We start from the raw sequence: 25,651 nt of genomic DNA, 5'->3' as shown, positions 1-25,651 counted from the left end.
CCTGGTAGGTAGACAGGCTTTCCCAAGCCTATTCAGTAATAGTCCCAGCAAATTACTTGCTTGCCCCTGGTAGGTAGACAGGCCTTCCCAAACCAATTCTCTCATAGCCCAAGCCAAATCTCGAATAGCCCCAGCATATTATTTGCTTGCCCCCGGTAGGTAGACTGCCCTTCCCAAGCCTATTCTCTCATTGCCTCAGCCCATGACTTACTTCTTCCTGGTAGGTCCACTGGCCTTCCCGAGCCAATTCTCTTATATCCCAAGCCAATTCTCTAATAGCCCCTGCACATTACTTGCTTGCCCCTGGTAGGTAGACAGGCCTTCCCAAGCCTATTCTGTAATAGTCCCAGCAAATTACTTGCTTGTCCCTGGTAGCTAGACAGGCCTTCCCAAACCTATTCTGTAATAGCCCCTGCAAATTACTTGCTTGCCCCTGGTAGGCAGACAGGCCTTCCCAAGCCTTTTCTCTCATATCCCCTGCACATTACTTGCTTGCCCCTGGTAGGTAGACAGGCCTTCCCAAGCCTATTCTGTAATAGTCCCAGCAAATTACTTGCTTGCCCCTGGTAGGTAGACAGGCTTTCCCAAGCCTATTCTGTAATAGTCCCAGCAAATTACTTGCTTGTCCCTGGTAGGTAGACAGGCCTTCCCAAGCCTATTCTGTAATAGCCCCAGCAAATTACTTGCTTGCCCCTGGTAGGTAGATAGGCCTTCCCAAGCCTATTCTCTCATCGCCTCAGCCCATGACTTATTTCTCCTTGGTAGGTAGACAGGCCTTCGCAAGCCTATTCTGTAATAGTCCCAGGAAATTACTTGCTTGTCCCTGGTAGGTAGACAGGCCTTCCCAAACCAATTCTCTTATAGCCCAAGCCAATTCTCGAATAGCCCCAGCACATTACTTGCTTGCCCCTGGTATGTAGACAGGCCTTCCTAAGCCTATTCTTTAATAGTCCCAGCAAATTACTTGCTTGCCCCTGGTAGGTAGACAGGCCTTCCCAAGCCTATTCTGTAATAGCCCCAGCAAATTACTTGCTTGCCCAAGTATGGTAGGCGGGGCTTCCCAAGCCTATTCTGTAATAGTCCCAGCAAATTACTTGCTTGCCCCTGGTAGGTAGACAGGCCTTCCCAAGCCTATTCTGTAATAGTCCCAGCAAATTACTTGCTTGCCCCTGGTATGTAGACAGGCCTTCCCAAACCAATTCTCTTATAGCCCAAGCCAATTCTTAAATAGCACCAGCATATTATTTGCTTGCCCCTGGTAGGTAGACAGGCCTTCCCAAGCCAATTCTCTAATAGCCCCTGCACTTTACTTGCTTGCCCCTGGTAGGTAGACAGGCTTTCCCAAGCCTATTCAGTAATAGTCCCAGCAAATTACTTGCTTGCCCCTGGTAGGTAGACAGGCCTTCCCAAGCCAATTCTCTAATAGCCCCTGCACTTTACTTGTTTGCCCCAGGTAGGTAGACAGGCTTTCCCAAGCCTATTCTGTAATAGCCCCAGCAAATTACTTGCTTGCCCCTGGTATGTAGACAGGCCTTCCTAAGCCTATTCTGTAATAGTTCCAGCAAATTACTTGCTTGCCCCTGGTAGGTAGACAGGCCTTCCCAAGCCTATTCTGTAATAGCCCCAGAAAATTACTTGCTTGCCCCTGGTAGGTAGACAGGCTTTCCCAAGCCTATTCTGTAATAGTCCCAGCAAATTACTTGCTTGTCTCTGGTAGGTAGACAGGCCTTCCCAAGCCTATTCTGTAATAGCCCCAGCAAATTACTTGCTTGATCCTGGTAGGTAGACAGGGCTTCCCAAGCCTATTCTGTAATAGTCCCAGCAAATTACTTGCTTGCCCCTGGTAGGTAGACAGGCCTTCCCAAACCAATTCTCTTATAGCCCAAGCCAATTCTCGAATAGCCCCAGCAAATTATTTGCTTTCCCCTGGTAGGTAGACAGGCCTTCCCAAGCCAATTCTCGAATAGCCCCAGCACATTATTTGCTTGCCCCTGATAGGTAGACAGGCTTTCCCAAGCCTATTCTGTAATAGTCCCAGCAAATTACTTGCTTGCCCCTGGTAGGTAGACAGGCCTTCCCAAGCCTATTCTCTCATCGCCTCAGCCCATGGCTTATTTCTCCCTGGTAGGTAGACAGGCCTTCCCAAGCCAATTCTCTAATAGCCCATGCACATTACTTGCTTGCCCCTGGTAGGTAGACAGGCTTTCCCAAGCCTATTCTGTAATAGTCCCAGCAAATTACTTGCTTGTCCCTGGTAGGTAGACAGGTCTTCCCAAGCCTATTCTGTAATAGCCCCAGCAAATTACTTGCTTGCCCCTGGTAGGTAGATAGGCCTTCCCAAGCCAATTCTCTAATAGCCCCAGCAAATTACTTGCTTGCCCCTGGTAGGTAGACAGGCCTTCCCAAGCCAATTCTCTAATAGCCCGTGCACATTACTTGCTTGCTCCAGGTAGGTAGACAGGCCTTCCCAAGCCAATTCTCTGATAGCCCGTGCACATTACTTGCTTGCCCCTGGTAGGTAGACTGGCCTTCCCAAACCTATTCTGTAATAGTCCCAGCAAATTACTTGCTTGTCCCTGGTAGGTAGACTGGCCTTCCCAAACCTATTCTGTAATAGCCCCAGCAAATTACTTGCTTGTCCCTGGTAGGTAGACAGGCCTTCCCAAACCAATTCTCTTATAGCACAAGCCAATTCTCGAATAGCCCCAGCACATTACTTGCTTGCCCCTGGTAGGTAAACAGGCCTTCCCAAGCCAATTCTGTAATAGTCCCAGCAAATTACTTGCTTGTCCCTGGTAGGTAGACTGGCCTTCCCAAACCTATTCTGTAATAGCCCCAGCAAATTACTTGCTTGTCCCTGGTAGGTAGACAGGCCTTCCCAAACCAATTCTCTTATAGCACAAGCCAATTCTCGAATAGCCCCAGCACATTACTTGCTTGCCCCTGGTAGGTAAACAGGCCTTCCCAAGCCAATTCTGTAATAGCCCCAGCAAATTACTTGCTTGCCCCTGGTATGTAGACAGGCCTTCCCAAACCAATTCTCTTACAGCCCAAAACAATTCTCTAATAGCCCCTGCACATTACTTGCTTGTCCCTGGTAGGTAGACAGGCCTTCCCAAGCCTTTTCTCTCAAAGCCCCGGCAAATTACGTGCTTGCCCCTGTTAGGTCTATAGGCCTCCCCAAGCCTATTCTCTCATCGCCTCAGCCCATGACTTATTTCTCCCTGTTAGGTAGACAGGCCTTCCCAAGCCTATTCTGTAATAGTCCCAGCAAATTACTTGCTTGTACCTGGTAGGTAGACTGGCCTTCCCAAGCCTATTCTCTCATCGCCTCAGCACATGACTTATTTCTCCCTGGTAGGTAGACAGGCCTTCCCAAGCCTATTCTGTAATAGTCCCAGCAAATTATTTGCTTGCCCCTGGTAGGTAGACTGGCCTTCCCAAACCTATTCTGTAATAGCCCCAGCAAATTACTTGCTTGCCCCTGGTAGGTAGACAGGCCTTCCCAAACCAATTCTCTTATAGCCCAAGCCAATTCTCGAATAGCCCCTGCACATTACTTGCTTGCCCCTGGTAGGTAGACAGGCTTTCCCAAGACTATTCTGTAATAGTCCCAGCAAATTACTTGCTTGCCCCTGGTAGGTACACAGGCTTTCCCAAGCCTATTCTGTAATAGTCCCAGCAAATTACTTGCTTGCCCCTGGTAGGTAGACAGGCTTTCCCAAGCCTATTCTGTAATAGTCCCAGCAAATTACTTGCTTGCCCCTGGTAGGTAGACAGGCCTTCCCAAACCAATTCTCTTATAGCCCAAGCCAATTCTCTAATAGCCCCTGCACATTACTTGCTTGCCCCTGGTAGGTAGACAGGCCTTCCCAAGCCAATTCTCTAATAGTCCATGCACATTACTTGCTTGCCCCTGGTAGGTAGACAGGCTTTCCCAAGCCTATTCTGTAATAGTCCCAGCAAATTACTTGCTTGTCCCTGGTAGGTAGACAGGCCTTCCCAAGCCTATTCTGTAATAGCCCCAGCAAATTACTTGCTTGCCCCTGGTAGGTAGACAGGCCTTCCCATGCCAATTCTCTAATAGCCCGTGCACATTACTTGCTTGCTCCAGGTAGGTAGACAGGCTTTCCCAAGCCAATTCTCTAATAGCCCGTGCACATTACTTGCTTGCCCCTGGTAGGTAGACAGGCTTTCCCAAGCCAATTCTCTAATAGCCCGTGCACATTACTTGCTTGCCCCTGGTAGGTAGAAAGGCCTTCCCAAGCCAATTCTCTAATAGCCCCTGCACATTACTTGCTTGCCCCTGGTAGGTAGACAGGCTTTCCCAAGACTATTCTGTAATCGTCCCAGCAAATTACTTGCTTGCCCCTGGTAGGTAGACAGGCTTTCCCAAGCCAATTCTGTAATAGTCCCAGCAAATTACTTGCTTGCCCCTGGTAGGTAGACAGGCCTTCCCAAACCAATTCTCTTATAGCCCAAGCCAATTCTCGAATAGCCCCAGCACATTACTTGCTTGCCCCTGGTAGGTAGACAGGTCTTCCCAAACCAATTCTCTTATAGCCCAAGCCAATTATCGAATAGCCCCAGCACATTACTTGCTTGCCCCTGGTAGGTAGACAGGCTTTCCCAAGCCTTTTCTCTCATAGCCCCTGCAAATTACTTGCTTTTTCCCTGGTAAGTAGACAGGCCTTCCCAAACCTATTCTGTGATAGCCCCAGCAAATTACTTGCTTGCCAATGGTAGGTAGACAGGCCTTCCCAAGCCTATTCTGTAATAGCCCCAGCAAATTACTTGCTTGCCCCTGGTAGGTAGACAGGCCTTCTCAAGCCAATTCTCTAATAGCCCCTGCACATTACTTGCTTGCCCCTGGTAGGTAGACAGGCTTTCCCAAGCCTATTCTGTAATAGTCCCAGCAAATTACTTGCTTGCCCCTGGTAGGTAGACAGGCTTTCCCAAACCAATTCTCTTATTGCACAAGCCAATTATCGAATAGCCCCAGCACATTACTTGCTTGCCCCTGGTAGGTAGACAGGCTTTCCCAAGCCTTTTCTCTCATAGCCCCTGCAAATTACTTGCTTTTTCCCTGGTAAGTAGACAGGCCTTCCCAAACAAATTCTCTTATAGCCCAAACCTATTCTGTAATAGCCCCAGCAAATTACTTGCTTGCCCCTGGTAGGTAGACAGGCCTTCCCAAGCCAATTCTCTAATAGCCCGTGCACATTACTTGCTTGCGCCAGGGAGGTAGAAAGGCTTTCCCAAGCCAATTCTCTAATAGCCCGTGCACATTACTTGCTTGTCCCTGGTAGGTAGACAGGCTTTCCCAAGCCTATTCTGTAATAGTCCCAGCAAATTACTTGCTTGCCCCTGGTAGGTAGATAGGCCTTCCCAAGCCTATTCTGTCATCGCCTCAGCACATGACTTATTTCTCCCTGGTAGGTAGACAGGCCTTCCCAAGCCTATTCTGTAATAGTCCCAGCAAATTACTTGCTTGTCCCTGGTAGGTAGACTGGCCTTCCCAAACCTATTCTGTAATAGCCCCAGCAAATTACTTGCTTGCCCCTGGTAGGTAGACAGGCCTTCCCAAACCAATTCTCTTATAGCACAAGCCAATTCTCGAATAGCCCCAGCACATTACTTGCTTGCCCCTGGTAGGTAAACAGGCCTTCCCAAGCCAATTCTGTAATAGCCCCAGCAAATTACTTGCTTGCCCCTGGTATGTAGACAGGCCTTCCCAAACCAATTCTCTTACAGCCCAAAACAATTCTCTAATAGCCCCTGCACATTACTTGCTTGTCCCTGGTAGGTAGACAGGCCTTCCCAAGCCTTTTCTCTCAAAGCCCCGGCAAATTACTTGCTTGCCCCTGTTAGGTCGATAGGCCTCCCCAAGCCTATTCTCTCATCGCCTCAGCCCATGACTTATTTCTCCCTGTTAGGTAGACAGGCCTTCCCAAGCCTATTCTGTAATAGTCCCAGCAAATTACTTGCTTGTACCTGGTAGGTAGAAAGGCCTTCCCAAGCCTATTCTGTAATAGCCCCAGCAAATAACTTGCTTGCCCGTGGTAGGTAGACAGGCCTTCCCAAGCCAATTCTCTAATAGCCCATGCACATTACTTGCTTGCCCCTGGTAGGTAGAAATGCTTTCCCAAGCCTATTCTGTAATAGTCCCAGCAAATTACTTGCTTGCCCCTGGTAGGTAGATAGGCTTTCCCAAGCCTATTCTCTCATCGCTTCAGCCCATGACTTATTTCTCCCTGGTAGGTAGACAGGCCTTCCCAAACCAATTCTCTTATAGCACAAGCCAATTCTCGAATAGCCCCAGCACATTACTTGCTTGCCCCTGGTAGGTAAACAGGCCTTCCCAAGCCAATTCTGTAATAGCCCCAGCAAATTACTTGCTTGCCCCTGGTATGTAGACAGGCCTTCCCAAACCAATTCTCTTACAGCCCAAGCCAATTCTCTAATAGCCCCAGCACATTACTTGCTTGCCCCTGGTAGGTAGACAGGCCTTCCCAAGCCTATTCTGTAATAGCCCCAGCAAATTACTTGTTTGCCCCTGGTAGGTAGACAGGCCTTCTCAAGCCAATTCTCTAATAGCCCCTGCACATTACTTGCTTGCCCCTGGTAGGTAGACAGGCTTTCCCAAGCCTATTCTGTAATAGTCCCAGCAAATTACTTGCTTGCCCCTGGTAGGTAGACAGGCTTTCCCAAGCCTATTCTGTAATAGTCCCAGCAAATTACTTGCTTGCCCCTGGTAGGTAGACAGGCCTTCCCAAACCAATTCTCTTATAGCACAAGCCAATTATCGAATAGCCCCAGCAAATTACTTGCTTGCCCCTGGTAGGTAGACAGGCCTTCCCAAGCCAATTCTCTAATAGCCCGTGCACATTACTTGCTTGCGCCAGGGAGGTAGAAAGGCTTTCCCAAGCCAATTCTCTAATAGCCCGTGCACATTACTTGCTTGTCCCTGGTAGGTAGACAGGCTTTCCCAAGCCTATTCTGTAATAGTCCCAGCAAATTACTTGCTTGCCCCTGGTAGGTAGATAGGCCTTCCCAAGCCTATCTGTCATCGCATCAGCACATGACTTATTTCTCCCTGGTAGGTAGACAGGCCTTCCCAAGCCTATTCTGTAATAGTCCCAGCAAATTACTTGCTTGTCCCTGGTAGGTAGACTGGCCTTCCCAAACCTATTCTGTAATAGCCCCAGCAAATTACTTGCTTGCCCCTGGTAGGTAGACAGGCCTTCCCAAACCAATTCTCTTATAGCACAAGCCAATTCTCGAATAGCCCCAGCACATTACTTGCTTGCCCCTGGTAGGTAAACAGGCCTTCCCAAGCCAATTCTGTAATAGCCCCAGCAAATTACTTGCTTGCCCCTGGTATGTAGACAGGCCTTCCCAAACCAATTCTCTTACAGCCCAAAACAATTCTCTAATAGCCCCTGCACATTACTTGCTTGTCCCTGGTAGGTAGACAGGCCTTCCCAAGCCTTTTCTCTCAAAGCCCCGGCAAATTACTTGCTTGCCCCTGTTAGGTCGATAGGCCTCCCCAAGCCTATTCTCTCATCGCCTCAGCCCATGACTTATTTCTCCCTGTTAGGTAGACAGGCCTTCCCAAGCCTATTCTGTAATAGTCCCAGCAAATTACTTGCTTGTACCTGGTAGGTAGAAAGGCCTTCCCAAGCCTATTCTGTAATAGCCCCAGCAAATAACTTGCTTGCCCGTGGTAGGTAGACAGGCCTTCCCAAGCCAATTCTCTAATAGCCCATGCACATTACTTGCTTGCCCCTGGTAGGTAGACAGGCTTTCCCAAGCCTATTCTGTAATAGTCCCAGCAAATTACTTGCTTGCTATGGTAGGTAGATAGGCCTTCCCAAGCCTATTCTCTCATCGCTTCAGCCCATGACTTATTTCTCCCTGGTAGGTAGACAGGCCTTCCCAAGCCTATTCTGTAATAGTCCCAGCAAATTACTTGCTTGCCCCTGGTAAGTAGACAGGCCTTCCCAAACCAATTCTCTTATAGCACAAGCCAATTCTCGAATAGCCCCTGCACATTACTTGCTTGCCCCTGGTAGGTAGACAGGCTTTCCCAAGCCTATTCTGTAATAGTCCCAGCAAATTACTTGCTTGCCCCTGGTAGGTAGACAGGCCTTCCCAAACCAATTCTCTAATAGCCCAAGCCAATTCTCTAATAGCCCCTGCACATTAGTTGCTTGCCCCTGGTAGGTAGACAGGCCTTCCCAAGCCAATTCTCTAATAGCCCATGCACATTACTTGCTTGCCCCTGGTAGGTAGACAGGCTTTCCCAAGCCTATTCTGTAATAGTCCAAGCAAATTACTTGCTTGTCCCTGGTAGGTAGACAGGTCTTCCCAAGCCTATTCTGTAAAAGCCCCAGCAAATTACTTGCTTGCCCCTGGTAGGTAGACAGGCCTTCCCAAGCCAATTCTCTAATAGCCCCAGCAAATTACTTGCTTGCCCCTGTTAGGTCGATAGGCCTCCCCAAGCCTATTCTCTCATCGCCTCAGCCCATGACTTATTTCTCCCTGGTAGGTAGACAGGCCTTCCCAAGCCTATTCTGTAATAGTCCCAGCAAATTACTTGCTTGCCCCTGGTAAGTAGACAGGCCTTCCCAAACCAATTCTCTTATAGCCCAAGCCAATTCTCGAATAGCCCCTGCACATTACTTGCTTGCCCCTGGTAGGTAGACAGGCTTTCCCAAGACTATTCTGTAATAGTCCCAGCAAATTACTTGCTTGCCCCTGGTAGGTACACAGGCTTTCCCAAGCCTATTCTGTAATAGTCCCAGCAAATTACTTGCTTGCCCCTGGTAGGTAGACAGGCTTTCCCAAGCCTATTCTGTAATAGTCCCAGCAAATTACTTGCTTGCCCCTGGTAGGTAGACAGGCCTTCCCAAACCAATTCTCTTATAGCCCAAGCCAATTCTCGAATAGCCCCAGCACATTACTTGCTTGCCCCTGGTAGGTAGACAGGCTTTCCCAAGCCTTTTCTCTCATAGCCCCTGCAAATTACTTGCTTTTTCCCTGGTAAGTAGACAGGCCTTCCTAAACCAATTCTCTTATAGCCCAAGCCTATTCTGTAATAGCCCCAGCAAATTACTTGCTTGCCCCTGGTAGGTAGACAGGCCTTCCCAAGCCAATTCTCTAATAGCCCGTGCACATTACTTGCTTGCGCCAGGGAGGTAGAAAGGCTTTCCCAAGCCAATTCTCTAATAGCCCGTGCACATTACTTGCTTGTCCCTGGTAGGTAGACAGGCTTTCCCAAGCCTATTCTGTAATAGTCCCAGCAAATTACTTGCTTGCCCCTGGTAGGTAGATAGGCCTTCCCAAGCCTATTCTGTCATCGCCTCAGCACATGACTTATTTCTCCCTGGTAGGTAGACAGGCCTTCCCAAGCCTATTCTGTAATAGTCCCAGCAAATTACTTGCTTGTCCCTGGTAGGTAGACTGGCCTTCCCAAACCTATTCTGTAATAGCCCCAGCAAATTACTTGCTTGCCCCTGGTAGGTAGACAGGCCTTCCCAAACCAATTCTCTTATAGCACAAGCCAATTCTCGAATAGCCCCAGCACATTACTTGCTTGCCCCTGGTAGGTAAACAGGCCTTCCCAAGCCAATTCTGTAATAGCCCCAGCAAATTACTTGCTTGCCCCTGGTATGTAGACAGGCCTTCCCAAACCAATTCTCTTACAGCCCAAAACAATTCTCTAATAGCCCCTGCACATTACTTGCTTGTCCCTGGTAGGTAGACAGGCCTTCCCAAGCCTTTTCTCTCAAAGCCCCGGCAAATTACTTGCTTGCCCCTGTTAGGTCGATAGGCCTCCCCAAGCCTATTCTCTCATCGCCTCAGCCCATGACTTATTTCTCCCTGTTAGGTAGACAGGCCTTCCCAAGCCTATTCTGTAATAGTCCCAGCAAATTACTTGCTTGTACCTGGTAGGTAGAAAGGCCTTCCCAAGCCTATTCTGTAATAGCCCCAGCAAATAACTTGCTTGCCCGTGGTAGGTAGACAGGCCTTCCCAAGCCAATTCTCTAATAGCCCATGCACATTACTTGCTTGCCCCTGGTAGGTAGACAGGCTTTCCCAAGCCTATTCGTCAATAGTCCCAGCAAATTACTTGCTTGCCCCTGGTAGGTAGATAGGCCTTCCCAAGCCTATTCTCTCATCGCTTCAGCCCATGAATTATTTCTCCCTGGTAGGTAGACAGGCCTTCCCAAGCCTATTTTGTAATAGTCCCAGCAAATTACTTGCTTGCCCCTGGTAAGTAGACAGGCCTTCCCAAACCAATTCTCTTATAGCACAAGCCAATTCTCGAATAGCCCCTGCACATTACTTGCTTGCCCCTGGTAGGTAGACAGGCTTTCCCAAGCCTATTTTGTAACAGTCCCAGCAAATTACTTGCTTGCCCCTGGTAGGTAGACAGGCCTTCCCAAACCAATTCTCTAATAGCCCCTGCACATTAGTTGCTTGCCCCTGGTAGGTAGACAGGCCTTCCCAAGCCAATTCTCTAATAGCCCATGCACATTACTTGCTTGCCCCTGGTAGGTAGACAGGCTTTCCCAAGCCTATTCTGTAATAGTCCCAGCAAATTACTTGCTTGTCCCTGGTAGGTAGACAGGTCTTCCCAAGCCTATTCTGTAATAGCCCCAGCAAATTACTTGCTTGCCCCTGGTAGGTAGACAGGCCTTCCCAAGCCAATTCTCTAATAGCCCCAGCAAATTACTTGCTTGCCCCTGGTAGGTAGACAGGCCTTCCCAAGCCAATTCTCTAATAGCCCGTGCACATTACTTGCTTGCTCCAGGTAGGTAGACAGGCCTTCCCAAGCCAATTCTCTAATAGCCCGTGCACATTACTTGCTTGCCCCTGGTAGGTAGACAGGCTTTCCCAAGCCAATTCTCTAATAGCCCGTGCACATTACTTGCTTGCCCCTGGTAGGTAGAAAGGCCTTCCCAAGCCAATTCTCTAATAGCCCCTGCACATTACTTGCTTGCCCCTGGTAGGTAGACAGGCCTTCCCAAACCAATTCTCTTATAGCACAAGCCAATTCTCGAATAGCCCCAGCACATTACTTGCTTGCCCCTGGTAGGTAAACAGGCCTTCCCAAGCCAATTCTCTCATCGCCTCAGCCCATGACATATTTCTCCCTTTTAGGTAGACAGACCTTCTCAAGCCTATTCTCTAATAGCCCCTGCACATTACTTGCTTGCCCCTGGTAGGTAGACAGGCTTTCCCAAACCTATTCTGTAATAGTCCCAGCAAATTACTTGCTTGCCCCTGGTAGGTAGACAGGCTTTCCCAAGCCTATTCTGTAATAGTCCCAGCAAATTACTTGCTTGCCCCTGGTAGGTAGATAGGCCTTCCCAAGCCTATTCTCTCATCGCCTCAGCACATGACTTATTTCTCCCTGGTAGGTAGACAGGCCTTCCCAAGCCTATTCTGTAATAGTCCCAGCAAATTACTTGCTTGTCCCTGGTAGGTAGACTGGCCTTCCCAAACCTATTCTGTAATAGCCCCAGCAAATTACTTGCTTGCCCCTGGTAGGTAGACAGGCCTTCCCAAACCAATTCTCTTATAGCACAAGCCAATTCTCGAATAGCCCCAGCACATTACTTGCTTGCCCCTGGTAGGTAAACAGGCCTTCCCAAGCCAATTCTGTAATAGCCCCAGCAAATTACTTGCTTGCCCCTGGTATGTAGATAGGCCTTCCCAAACCAATTCTCTTACAGCACAACCCAATTCTCTAATAGCCCCTGCACATTACTTGCTTGTCCCTGGTAGGTAGACAGGCCTTCCCAAGCCTATTCTGTAATAGCCCCAGCAAATTACTTGCTTGCCCCTGGTAGGTAGACAGGCCTTCCCAAGCCAATTCTCTAATAGCCCGTGCACATTACTTGCTTGCTCCAAGTAGGTAGACAGGCTTTCCCAAGCCTATTCTCTAATAGCCCCTGCACATTACTTGCTTGCCCCTGGTAGGTAGACAGGCCTTCCGAAGCCAATTCTCTAATAGCCCATGCACATTACTTGCTTGCTCCAGGTAGGTAGACAGGCTTTCCCAAGCCAATTCTCTAATAGCCCGTACACATTACTTGCTTGCCCCTGGTAGTTAGACAGGCTTTCCCAAGCCAATTCTCTAATAGCCCGTGCACATTATTTGCTTGCCCCTGATAGGTAGAAAGGCCTTCCCAAGCCTTTTCTCTCAAAGCCCCGGCAAATTACTTGCTTGCCCCTGTTAGGTCGATAGGCCTCCCCAAGCCTATTCTCTCATCGCCTCAGCCCATGACATATTTCTCCCTTTTAGGTAGACAGGCCTTCTCAAGCCTATTCTGTAATAGCCCCAGCAAATTACTTGCTTGCCCCTGGTAGGTAGACAGGCCTTCTCAAGCCAATTCTCTAATAGCCCCTGCACATTACTTGCTTGCCCCTGGTAGGTAGACAGGCTTTCCCAAACCTATTCTGTAATAGTCCCAGCAAATTACTTGCTTGCCCCTGGTAGGTAGACAGGCTTTCCCAAGCCTATTCTGTAATAGTCCCAGCAAATTACTTGCTTGCCCCTGGTAGGTAGATAGGCCTTCCCAAGCCTATTCTCTCATCGCCTCAGCACATGACTTATTTCTCCCTGGTAGGTAGACAGGCCTTCCCAAGCCTATTCTGTAATAGTCCCAGCAAATTACTTGCTTGTCCCTGGTAGGTAGACTGGCCTTCCCAAACCTATTCTGTAATAGCCCCAGCAAATTACTTGCTTGCCCCTGGTAGGTAGACAGGCCTTCCCAAACCAATTCTCTTATAGCACAAGCCAATTCTCGAATAGCCCCAGCACATTACTTGCTTGCCCCTGGTAGGTAAACAGGCCTTCCCAAGCCAATTCTGTAATAGCCCCAGCAAATTACTTGCTTGCCCCTGGTATGTAGACAGGCCTTCCCAAACCAATTCTCTTACAGCACAACCCAATTCTCTAATAGCCCCTGCACATTACTTGCTTGTCCCTGGTAGGTAGACAGGCCTTCCCAAGCCTATTCTGTAATAGCCCCAGCAAATTACTTGCTTGCCCCTGGTAGGTAGACAGGCCTTCCCAAGCCAATTCTCTAATAGCCCGTGCACATTACTTGCTTGCTCCAGGTAGGTAGACAGGCTTTCCCAAGCCTATTCTCTAATAGCCCCTGCACATTACTTGCTTGCCCCTGGTAGGTAGACAGGCTTTCCCAAGACTATTCTGTAATAGTCCCAGCAAATTACTTGCTTGCCCCTGGTAGGTAGACAGGCTTTCCCAAGCCTATTCTGTAATAGTCCCAGCAAATTACTTGCTTGCCCCTGGTAGGTAGACAGGCCTTCCCAAACCAATTCTCTTATAGCCCAAGCCAATTCTCGAATAGCCCCAGCACATTACTTGCTTGCCCCTGGTAGGTAGACAGGCCTTCCCAAACCAATTCTCTTATAGCCCAAGCCAATTCTCGAATAGCCCCAGCACATTACTTGCTTGCCCCTGGTAGGTAGACAGGCTTTCCCAAGCCTTTTCTCTCATAGCCCCTGCAAATTACTTGCTTGCCCCTGGTCGGCAGACTGCCCTTCCCAAGCCTATTCTCTCATTGCCTCAGCCCATGACTTACTTCTCCCTGGTAGTTCGACTGGCCTTCCCGTGCCAATTCTCTTATATCCCAAGCCAATTCTCTAATACCCCCTGCACATTACTTGCTTGCCCCTGGTAGGTAGACAGGCTTTCCCAAGTTTATTCTGTAATAGTCCCAGCAAGTTACTTGCTTTTTCCCTGGTAAGTAGACAGGCCTTCCCAAACATATTCTGTGATAGCCCCAGCAAATTACTTGCTTGCCACTTGTAGGTAGACAGGCCTTCCCAAGCCTATTCTGTATTAGTCCCAGCAAATTACTTGCTTGCCCCTGGTAGGTAGACAGGCCTTCCCAAACCAATTCTCTTACAGCACAAGCCAATTCTCGAATAGCCCCAGCAAATTACTTGCTTGCCCCTGGTAGGTAGACAGGCCTTCCCAAGCCTATTCTGTAATAGCCCCAGCAAATTACTTGCTTGCCCCTGGTATGTAGACAGGCCTTCCCAAACCAATTCTCTTACAGCACAACCCAATTCTCTAATAGCCCCTGCACATTACTTGCTTGTCCCTGGTAGGTAGACAGGCCTTCCCAAGCCTATTCTGTAATAGCCCCAGCAAATTACTTGCTTGCCCCTGGTAGGTAGACAGGCCTTCCCAAGCCAATTCTCTAATAGCCCGTGCACATTACTTGCTTGCTCCAGGTAGGTAGACAGGCTTTCCCAAGCCTATTCTCTAATAGCCCCTGCACATTACTTGCTTGCCCCTGGTAGGTAGACAGGCTTTCCCAAGACTATTCTGTAATAGTCCCAGCAAATTACTTGCTTGCCCCTGGTAGGTAGACAGGCTTTCCCAAGCCTATTCTGTAATAGTCCCAGCAAATTACTTGCTTGCCCCTGGTAGGTAGACAGGCCTTCCCAAACCAATTCTCTTATAGCCCAAGCCAATTCTCGAATAGCCCCAGCACATTACTTGCTTGCCCCTGGTAGGTAGACAGGCCTTCCCAAACCAATTCTCTTATAGCCCAAGCCAATTCTCGAATAGCCCCAGCACATTACTTGCTTGCCCCTGGTAGGTAGACAGGCTTTCCCAAGCCTTTTCTCTCATAGCCCCTGCAAATTACTTGCTTGCCCCTGGTCGGCAGACTGCCCTTCCCAAGCCTATTCTCTCATTGCCTCAGCCCATGACTTACTTCTCCCTGGTAGTTCGACTGGCCTTCCCGTGCCAATTCTCTTATATCCCAAGCCAATTCTCTAATACCCCCTGCACATTACTTGCTTGCCCCTGGTAGGTAGACAGGCTTTCCCAAGTTTATTCTGTAATAGTCCCAGCAAGTTACTTGCTTTTTCCCTGGTAAGTAGACAGGCCTTCCCAAACATATTCTGTGATAGCCCCAGCAAATTACTTGCTTGCCACTTGTAGGTAGACAGGCCTTCCCAAGCCTATTCTGTATTAGTCCCAGCAAATTACTTGCTTGCCCCTGGTAGGTAGACAGGCCTTCCCAAACCAATTCTCTTACAGCACAAGCCAATTCTCGAATAGCCCCAGCAAATTACTTGCTTGCCCCTGGTAGGTAGACAGGCCTTCCCAAGCCTATTCTGTAATAGCCCCAGCAAATTACTTGCTTGCCCCTGGTAGGTAGACAGGCCTTCCCAAGCCAATTATCTAATAGCCCGTGCACATTACTTGCTTGTCCCTGGTAGGTAGACAGGCTTTCCCAAGCCTATTCTGTAATAGTCCCAGCAAATTACTTGCTTGCACCTGGTAGGTAGACAGACTTTCCCAAGCCTATTCTGTAATAGTCCCAGCAAATTACTTGCTTGCCCCTGGTAGGTAGACACGCTTTCCCAAGCCTATTCTGTAATAGTCCCAGCAAATTACTTGCTTGCCCATGGTAGGTAGACAGGCCTTCCCAAACCAATTCTCTTATAGCCCAAGCCAATTATCTAATAGCCCCTGCACATTACTTGCTTGCCCCTGGTAGGTAGACAGGCCTTCCCAAGCCAATTCTCTAATAGCCCATGCACATTACTTGCTTTCCCAAGCCTATTCTGTAATAGTCCCAGCAAATTACTTGCTTGCCCCTGGTAGGTAGACAGGCCTTCCCAAGCCTATTCTGTAATAGCCCCGGCAAATTACTTGCTTGCCCCTGGTAGGTTGACAGGCTTTCCCAAGCCTATTCTGTAATAGTCCCAGCAAATTACTTGCTTGCCCCTGGTAGGTAGACAGGCTTTCCCAAGCCTATTCTGTAATAGTCCCAGCAAATTACTTGCTTGCCCCTGGTAGGTAGACAGGCCTTCCCAAGCCTATTCTGTAATAGCCCCAGCAAATTACTTGCTTGCCCCTGGTAGGTTGACAGGCTTTCCCAAGCCTATTCTGTAATAGTCCCAGCAAATTACTTGCTTGCCCCTGGTAGGTAGACAGGCCTTCCCAAACCAATTCTCTTACAGCACAAGCCAATTCTCGAATAGCCCCAGCAAATTACTTGCTTGCCCCTGTTAGGTCGATAGGCCTCCCCAAGCCTATTCTCTCATCGCCTCAGCCCATGACTTATTTCTCCCTGTTAGGTAGACAGGCCTTCCCAAGCCTATTCTGTAATAGTCCCAGCAAATTACTTGCTTGTACCTGGTAGGTAGAAAGGCCTTCCCAAGCCTATTCTGTAATAGCCCCAGCAAATAACTTGCTTGCCCGTGGTAGGTAGACAGGCCTTCCCAAGCCAATTCTCTAATAGCCCATGCACATTACTTGCTTGCCCCTGGTAGGTAGACAGGCTTTCCCAAGCCTATTCTGTAATAGTCCCAGCAAATTACTTGCTTGCTATGGTAGGTAGATAGGCCTTCCCAAGCCTATTCTCTCATCGCTTCAGCCCATGACTTATTTCTCCCTGGTAGGTAGACAGGCCTTCCCAAGCCTATTCTGTAATAGTCCCAGCAAATTACTTGCTTGCCCCTGGTAAGTAGACAGGCCTTCCCAAACCAATTCTCTTATAGCACAAGCCAATTCTCGAATAGCCCCTGCACATTACTTGCTTGCCCCTGGTAGGTAGACAGGCTTTCCCAAGCCTATTCTGTAATAGTCCCAGCAAATTACTTGCTTGACCCTGGTAGGTAGACAGGCCTTCCCAAACCAATTCTCTAATAGCCCAAGCCAATTCTCTAATAGCCCCTGCACATTAGTTGCTTGCCCCTGGTAGGTAGACAGGCCTTCCCAAGCCAATTCTCTAATAGCCCATGCACATGACTTGCTTGCCCCTGGTAGGTAGACAGGCTTTCCCAAGCCTATTCTGTAATAGTCCCAGCAAATTACTTGCTTGTCCCTGGTAGGTAGACACGTCTTCCCAAGCCTATTCTGTAATAGCCCCAGCAAATTACTTGCTTGCCCCTGGTAGGTAGACAGGCCTTCCCAAGCCAATTCTCTAATAGCCCCAGCAAATTACTTGCTTGCCCCTGTTAGGTCGATAGGCCTCCCCAAGCCTATTCTCTCATCGCCTCAGCCCATGACTTATTTCTTTCTGGTAGGTAGACAGGCCTTCCCAAGCCTATTCTGTAATAGTCCCAGCAAATTACTTGCTTGCCCCTGGTAAGTAGACAGGCCTTCCCAAACCAATTCTCTTATAGCCCAAGCCAATTCTCGAATAGCCCCTGCACATTACTTGCTTGCCCCTGGTAGGTAGACAGGCTTTCCCAAGACTATTCTGTAATAGTCCCAGCAAATTACTTGCTTGCCCCTGGTAGGTACACAGGCTTTCCCAAGCCTATTCTGTAATAGTCCCAGCAAATTACTTGCTTGCCCCTGGTAGGTAGACAGGCTTTCCCAAGCCTATTCTGTAATAGTCCCAGCAAATTACTTGCTTGCCCCTGGTAGGTAGACAGGCTTTCCCAAACCAATTCTCTTATAGCCCAAGCCAATTCTCGAATAGCCCCAGCACATTACTTGCTTGCCCCTGGTAGGTAGACAGGCTTTCCCAAGACTATTCTGTAATAGTCCCAGCAAATTACTTGCTTGCCCCTGGTAGGTACACAGGCTTTCCCAAGCCTATTCTGTAATAGTCCCAGCAAATTACTTGCTTGCACCTGGTAGGTAGACAGACTTTCCCAAGCCTATTCTGTAATAGTCCCAGCAAATTACTTGCTTGCCCCTGGTAGGTAGACAGGCTTTCCCAAGCCTATTCTGTAATAGTCCCAGCAAATTACTTGCTTGCCCATGGTAGGTAGACAGGCCTTCCCAAACCAATTCTCTTATAGCCCAAGCCAATTATCTAATAGCCCCTGCACATTACTTGCTTGCCCCTGGTAGGTAGACAGGCCTTCCCAAGCCAATTCTCTAATAGCCCATGCACATTACTTGCTTGCCCCTGGTAGGTAGACAGGCTTTCCCAAGCCTATTCTGTAATAGTCCCAGCAAATTACTTGCTTGCCCCTGGTAGGTAGACAGGCCTTCCCAAGCCTATTCTGTAATAGCCCCGGCAAATTACTTGCTTGCCCCTGGTAGGTTGACAGGCTTTCCCAAGCCTATTCTGTAATAGTCCCAGCAAATTACTTGCTTGCCCCTGGTAGGTAGACAGGCTTTCCCAAGCCTATTCTGTAATAGTCCCAGCAAATTACTTGCTTGCCCCTGGTAGGTAGACAGGCCTTCCCAAGCCTATTCTGTAATAGCCCCAGCAAATTACTTGCTTGCCCCTGGTAGGTTGACAGGCTTTCCCAAGCCTATTCTGTAATAGTCCCAGCAAATTACTTGCTTGCCCCTGGTAGGTAGACAGGCCTTCCCAAACCAATTCTCTTACAGCACAAGCCAATTCTCGAATAGCCCCAGCAAATTACTTGCTTGCCCCTGTTAGGTCGATAGGCCTCCCCAAGCCTATTCTCTCATCGCCTCAGCCCATGACTTATTTCTCCCTGTTAGGTAGACAGGCCTTCCCAAGCCTATTCTGTAATAGTCCCAGCAAATTACTTGCTTGTACCTGGTAGGTAGAAAGGCCTTCCCAAGCCTATTCTGTAATAGCCCCAGCAAATAACTTGCTTGCCCGTGGTAGGTAGACAGGCCTTCCCAAGCCAATTCTCTAATAGCCCATGCACATTACTTGCTTGCCCCTGGTAGGTAGACAGGCTTTCCCAAGCCTATTCTGTAATAGTCCCAGCAAATTACTTGCTTGCTATGGTAGGTAGATAGGCCTTCCCAAGCCTATTCTCTCATCGCTTCAGCCCATGACTTATTTCTCCCTGGTAGGTAGACAGGCCTTCCCAAGCCTATTCTGTAATAGTCCCAGCAAATTACTTGCTTGCCCCTGGTAAGTAGACAGGCCTTCCCAAACCAATTCTCTTATAGCACAAGCCAATTCTCGAATAGCCCCTGCACATTACTTGCTTGCCCCTGGTAGGTAGACAGGCTTTCCCAAGCCTATTCTGTAATAGTCCCAGCAAATTACTTGCTTGACCCTGGTAGGTAGACAGGCCTTCCCAAACCAATTCTCTAATAGCCCAAGCCAATTCTCTAATAGCCCCTGCACATTAGTTGCTTGCCCCTGGTAGGTAGACAGGCCTTCCCAAGCCAATTCTCTAATAGCCCATGCACATGACTTGCTTGCCCCTGGTAGGTAGACAGGCTTTCCCAAGCCTATTCTGTAATAGTCCCAGCAAATTACTTGCTTGTCCCTGGTAGGTAGACACGTCTTCCCAAGCCTATTCTGTAATAGCCCCAGCAAATTACTTGCTTGCCCCTGGTAGGTAGACAGGCCTTCCCAAGCCAATTCTCTAATAGCCCCAGCAAATTACTTGCTTGCCCCTGTTAGGTCGATAGGCCTCCCCAAGCCTATTCTCTCATCGCCTCAGCCCATGACTTATTTCTTTCTGGTAGGTAGACAGGCCTTCCCAAGCCTATTCTGTAATAGTCCCAGCAAATTACTTGCTTGCCCCTGGTAAGTAGACAGGCCTTCCCAAACCAATTCTCTTATAGCCCAAGCCAATTCTCGAATAGCCCCTGCACATTACTTGCTTGCCCCTGGTAGGTAGACAGGCTTTCCCAAGACTATTCTGTAATAGTCCCAGCAAATTACTTGCTTGCCCCTGGTAGGTACACAGGCTTTCCCAAGCCTATTCTGTAATAGTCCCAGCAAATTACTTGCTTGCCCCTGGTAGGTAGACAGGCTTTCCCAAGCCTATTCTGTAATAGTCCCAGCAAATTACTTGCTTGCCCCTGGTAGGTAGACAGGCTTTCCCAAACCAATTCTCTTATAGCCCAAGCCAATTCTCGAATAGCCCCAGCACATTACTTGCTTGCCCCTGGTAGGTAGACAGGCTTTCCCAAGACTATTCTGTAATAGTCCCAGCAAATTACTTGCTTGCGCCAGGGAGGTAGAAAGGCTTTCCCAAGCCAATTCTCTAATAGCCCGTGCACATTACTTGCTTGTCCCTGGTAGGTAGACAGGCTTTCCCAAGCCTATTCTGTAATAGTCCCAGCAAATTACTTGCTTGCCCCTGGTAGGTAGATAGGCCTTCCCAAGCCTATTCTGTCATCGCCTCAGCACATGACTTATTTCTCCCTGGTAGGTAGACAGGCCTTCCCAAGCCTATTCTGTAATAGTCCCAGCAAATTACTTGCTTGTCCCTGGTAGGTAGACTGGCCTTCCCAAACCTATTCTGTAATAGCCCCAGCAAATTACTTGCTTGCCCCTGGTAGGTAGACAGGCCTTCCCAAACCAATTCTCTTATAGCACAAGCCAATTCTCGAATAGCCCCAGCACATTACTTGCTTGCCCCTGGTAGGTAAACAGGCCTTCCCAAGCCAATTCTGTAATAGCCCCAGCAAATTACTTGCTTGCCCCTGGTATGTAGACAGGCCTTCCCAAACCAATTCTCTTACAGCCCAAAATAATTCTCTAATTGCCCCTGCACATTACTTGCTTGTCCCTGGTAGGTAGACAGGCCTTCCCAAGCCTTTTCTCTCAAAGCCCCGGCAAATTACTTGCTTGCCCCTGTTAGGTCGATAGGCCTCCCCAAGCCTATTCTCTCATCGCCTCAGCCCATGACTTATTTCTCCCTGTTAGGTAGACAGGCCTTCCCAAGCCTATTCTGTAATAGTCCCAGCAAATTACTTGCTTGTACCTGGTAGGTAGAAAGGCCTTCCCAAGCCTATTCTGTAATAGCCCCAGCAAATAACTTGCTTGCCCGTGGTAGGTAGACAGGCCTTCCCAAGCCAATTCTCTAATAGCCCATGCACATTACTTGCTTGCCCCTGGTAGGTAGACAGGCTTTCCCAAGCCTATTCTGTAATAGTCCCAGCAAATTACTTGCTTGCCCCTGGTAGGTAGATAGGCCTTCCCAAGCCTATTCTCTCATCGCTTCAGCCCATGAATTATTTCTCCCTGGTAGGTAGACAGGCCTTCCCAAGCCTATTTTGTAATAGTCCCAGCAAATTACTTGCTTGCCCCTGGTAAGTAGACAGGCCTTCCCAAACCAATTCTCTTATAGCACAAGCCAATTCTCGAATAGCCCCTGCACATTACTTGCTTGCCCCTGGTAGGTAGACAGGCTTTCCCAAGCCTATTTTGTAACAGTCCCAGCAAATTACTTGCTTGCCCCTGGTAGGTAGACAGGCCTTCCCAAACCAATTCTCTAATAGCCACTGCACATTAGTTGCTTGCCCCTGGTAGGTAGACAGGCCTTCCCAAGCCAATTCTCTAATAGCCCATGCACATTACTTGCTTGCCCCTGGTAGGTAGACAGTCTTTCCCAAGCCTATTCTGTAATAGTCCCAGCAAATTACTTGCTTGTCCCTGGTAGGTAGAGAGGTCTTCCCAAGCCTATTCTGTAATAGCCCCAGCAAATTACTTGCTTGCCCCTGGTAGGTAGACAGGCCTTCCCAAGCCAATTCTCTAATAGCCCCAGCAAATTACTTGCTTGCCCCTGGTAGGTAGACAGGCCTTCCCAAGCCAATTCTCTAATAGCCCGTGCACATTACTTGCTTGCTCCAGGTAGGTAGATAGGCCTTCCCAAGCCAATTCTCTAATAGCCCGTGCACATTACTTGCTTGCCCCTGGTAGGTAGACAGGCCTTCCCAAGCCAATTCTCTAATAGCCCGTGCACATTACTTGCTTGCTCCAGGTAGGTAGACAGGCCTTCCCAAGCCAATTCTCTAATAGCCCGTGCACATTACTTGCTTGCCCCTGGTAGGTAGACAGGCTTTCCCAAGCCAATTCTCTAATAGCCCGTGCACATTACTTGCTTGCCCCTGGTAGGTAGAAAGGCCTTCCCAAGCCAATTCTCTAATAGCCCCTGCACATTACTTGCTTGCCCCTGGTAGGTAGACAGGCCTTCCCAAACCAATTCTCTTATAGCCCAAGCCAATTCTCGAATAGCCCCAGCACATTATTTGCTTGCCCCTGGTAGGTAGACAGGTCTTCCCAAACCAATTCTCTCATTGCCTCAGCCCATGACTTACTTCTCCCTGGTAGGTCGACTGGCCTTCCCGTGCCAATTCTCTTATATCCCAAGCCAATTCTCTAATACCCCCTGCACATTACTTGCTTGCCCCTGGTAGGTAGACAGGCTTTCCCAAGCCAATTCTGTAATAGTCCCAGCAAATTACTTGCTTGTCCCTGGTAGGTAGACAGGTCTTCCCAAGCCTATTCTGTAATAGCCCCAGCAAATTACTTGCTTGCCCCTGGTAGGTAGAATGGCCTTCCCAAGCCAATTCTCTAATAGCCCCAGCAAATTACTTGCTTGCCCCTGGTAGGTAGACAGGCCTTCCCAAGCCAATTCTCTAATAGCCCGTGCACATTACTTGCTTGCTCCAGGTAGGTAGACAGGCCTTCCCAAGCCAATTCTCTAATAGCCCGTGCACATTACTTGCTTGCCCCTGGTAGGTAGACAGGCTTTCCCAAGCCAATTCTCTAATAGCCCGTGCACATTACTTGCTTGCCCCTGGTATGTAGAAAGGCCTTCCCAAGCCAATTCTCTAATAGCCCCTGCACATTACTTGCTTGCCACTGGTAGGTAGACAGGCCTTCCCAAACCAATTCTCTTATAGCACAAGCCAATTCTCGAATAGCCCCAGCACATTACTTGCTTGCCCCTGGTAGGTAAACAGGCCTTCCCAAGCCAATTCTCTCATCGCCTCAGCCCATGACATATTTCTCCCTTTTAGGTAGACAGACCTTCTCAAGCCTATTCTCTAATAGCCCCTGCACATTACTTGCTTGCCCCTGGTAGGTAGACAGGCTTTCCCAAACCTATTCTGTAATAGTCCCAGCAAATTACTTGCTTGCCCCTGGTAGGTAGACAGGCTTTCCCAAGCCTATTCTGTAATAGTCCCAGCAAATTACTTGCTTGCCCCTGGTAGGTAGATAGGCCTTCCCAAGCCTATTCTCTCATCGCCTCAGCACATGACTTATTTCTCCCTGGTAGGTAGACAGGCCTTCCCAAGCCTATTCTGTAATAGTCCCAGCAAATTACTTGCTTGTCCCTGGTAGGTAGACTGGCCTTCCCAAACCTATTCTGTAATAGCCCCAGCAAATTACTTGCTTGCCCCTGGTAGGTAGACAGGCCTTCCCAAACCAATTCTCTTATAGCACAAGCCAATTCTCGAATAGCCCCAGCACATTACTTGCTTGCCCCTGGTAGGTAAACAGGCCTTCCCAAGCCAATTCTGTAATAGCCCCAGCAAATTACTTGCTTGCCCCTGGTATGTAGACAGGCCTTCCCAAACCAATTCTCTTACAGCACAACCCAATTCTCTAATAGCCCCTGCACATTACTTGCTTGTCCCTGGTAGGTAGACAGGCCTTCCCAAGCCTATTCTGTAATAGCCCCAGCAAATTACTTGCTTGCCCCTGGTAGGTAGACAGGCCTTCCCAAGCCAATTCTCTAATAGCCCGTGCACATTACTTGCTTCCTCCAAGTAGGTAGACAGGCTTTCCCAAGCCTATTCTCTAATAGCCCCTGCACATTACTTGCTTGCCCCTGGTAGGTAGACAGGCCTTCCGAAGCCAATTCTCTAATAGCCCATGCACATTACTTGCTTGCTCCAGGTAGGTAGACAGGCTTTCCCAAGCCAATTCTCTAATAGCCCGTACACATTACTTGCTTGCCCCTGGTAGTTAGACAGGCTTTCCCAAGCCAATTCTCTAATAGCCCGTGCACATTATTTGCTTGCCCCTGGTAGGTAGAAAGGCCTTCCCAAGCCTTTTCTCTCAAAGCCCCGGCAAATTACTTGCTTGCCCCTGTTAGGTCGATAGGCCTCCCCAAGCCTATTCTCTCATCGCCTCAGCCCATGACATATTTCTCCCTTTTAGGTAGACAGGCCTTCTCAAGCCTATTCTGTAATAGCCCCAGCAAATTACTTGCTTGCCCCTGGTAGGTAGACAGGCCTTCTCAAGCCAATTCTCTAATAGCCCCTGCACATTACTTGCTTGCCCCTGGTAGGTAGACAGGCTTTCCCAAACCTATTCTGTAATAGTCCCAGCAAATTACTTGCTTGCCCCTGGTAGGTAGACAGGCTTTCCCAAGCCTATTCTGTAATAGTCCCAGCAAATTACTTGCTTGCCCCTGGTAGGTAGATAGGCCTTCCCAAGCCTATTCTCTCATCGCCTCAGCACATGACTTATTTCTCCCTGGTAGGTAGACAGGCCTTCCCAAGCCTATTCTGTAATAGTCCCAGCAAATTACTTGCTTGTCCCTGGTAGGTAGACTGGCCTTCCCAAACCTATTCTGTAATAGCCCCAGCAAATTACTTGCTTGCCCCTGGTAGGTAGACAGGCCTTCCCAAACCAATTCTCTTATAGCACAAGCCAATTCTCGAATAGCCCCAGCACATTACTTGCTTGCCCCTGGTAGGTAAACAGGCCTTCCCAAGCCAATTCTGTAATAGCCCCAGCAAATTACTTGCTTGCCCCTGGTATGTAGACAGGCCTTCCCAAACCAATTCTCTTACAGCACAACCCAATTCTCTAATAGCCCCTGCACATTACTTGCTTGTCCCTGGTAGGTAGACAGGCCTTCCCAAGCCTATTCTGTAATAGCCCCAGCAAATTACTTGCTTGCCCCTGGTAGGTAGACAGGCCTTCCCAAGCCAATTCTCTAATAGCCCGTGCACATTACTTGCTTGCTCCAGGTAGGTAGACAGGCTTTCCCAAGCCTATTCTCTAATAGCCCCTGCACATTACTTGCTTGCCCCTGGTAGGTAGACAGGCTTTCCCAAGACTATTCTGTAATAGTCCCAGCAAATTACTTGCTTGCCCCTGGTAGGTAGACAGGCTTTCCCAAGCCTATTCTGTAATAGTCCCAGCAAATTACTTGCTTGCCCCTGGTAGGTAGACAGGCCTTACCAAGCCTATTCTGTAATAGTCCCAGCAAATTACTTGCTTGTACCTGGTAGGTAGACTGGCCTTCCCAAGCCTATTCTCTCATCGCCTCAGCACATGACTTATTTCTCCCTGGTAGGTAGACAGGCCTTCCCAAGCCTATTCTGTAATAGTCCCAGCAAATTATTTGCTTGCCCCTGGTAGGTAGACTGGCCTTCCCAAACCTATTCTTTAATAGCCCCAGCAAATTACTTGCTTGCCCCTGGTAGGTAGACAGGCCTTCCCAAACCAATTCTCTTATAGCACAAGCCAATTCTCGAATAGCCCCAGCACATTACTTGCTTGCCCCTGGTAGGTAAACAGGCCTTCCCAAGCCAATTCTGTAATAGCCCCAGCAAATTACTTGCTTGCCCCTGGTATGTAGACAGGCCTTCCCAAAACAATTCTCTTACAGCCCAACCCAATTCTCTAATAGCCCATGCACATTACTTGCTTGCCCCTGGTAGGTAGACAGGCTTTCCCAAGCCTATTCTGTAATAGTCCCAGCAAATTACTTGCTTGCCCCTGGTAGGTAGATAGGCCTTCCCAAGCCTATTCTCTCATCGCTTCAGCCCATGACTTATTTCTCCCTGGTAGGTAGACAGGCCTTCCCAAGCCTATTCTGTAATAGTCCCAGCAAATTACTTGCTTGCCCCTGGTAAGTAGACAGGCCTTCCCAAACCAATTCTCTTATAGCCCAAGCCAATTCTCGAATAGCCCCTGCACATTACTTGCTTGCC

This window comes from Corythoichthys intestinalis, chromosome 12 (genome assembly GCF_030265065.1).
Source record: "Corythoichthys intestinalis isolate RoL2023-P3 chromosome 12, ASM3026506v1, whole genome shotgun sequence".
Taxonomy (NCBI): Eukaryota; Metazoa; Chordata; class Actinopteri; order Syngnathiformes; family Syngnathidae; genus Corythoichthys; species Corythoichthys intestinalis.
This window is presented reverse-complemented; position numbering follows the sequence as displayed.